The following is a 291-nucleotide window of genomic DNA, read 5'->3' on the forward strand; positions in this document are numbered from 1 at the left end:
ACAAGCCTCAGTTTCCTCAGGTGACTGCTACAAGAAGTAGATGCACAATATGAGTAAGTGCTTAGCACAGCGTTTGGCACATAGTAAGCACTCAATTAATGCAGACAGTCTCATTATAACTGAGGCACTCCTTCTATTCCTGGGCTTTCAGGTCCCACTTAGCACCCCGATCCAAAATTCCTCACTCTGCACATACATTTATCTCTACTCCAAACTCTAAAGTGGTCCTAACCTTTCTTTACATAGGCAGCTAACCACCGGGGGGTAGGAAAAGGGCTGGAGCTCCCAAGA

General features: G+C 46.0%; 1 protein-coding gene across 3 annotated transcripts in view; it reads right to left on the reverse strand.

The window, feature by feature from the left end:
* HOMER1 (homer scaffold protein 1) overlaps positions 1-291 on the reverse strand; it is a 126,072-nt gene that overhangs the window by 18,618 nt on the left and 107,163 nt on the right. The gene's annotated exons all lie outside the window — the stretch shown is intronic.

Source organism: Ailuropoda melanoleuca, chromosome 3 (genome assembly GCF_002007445.2).
Source record: "Ailuropoda melanoleuca isolate Jingjing chromosome 3, ASM200744v2, whole genome shotgun sequence".
NCBI classification, from domain to species: Eukaryota; Metazoa; Chordata; class Mammalia; order Carnivora; family Ursidae; genus Ailuropoda; species Ailuropoda melanoleuca.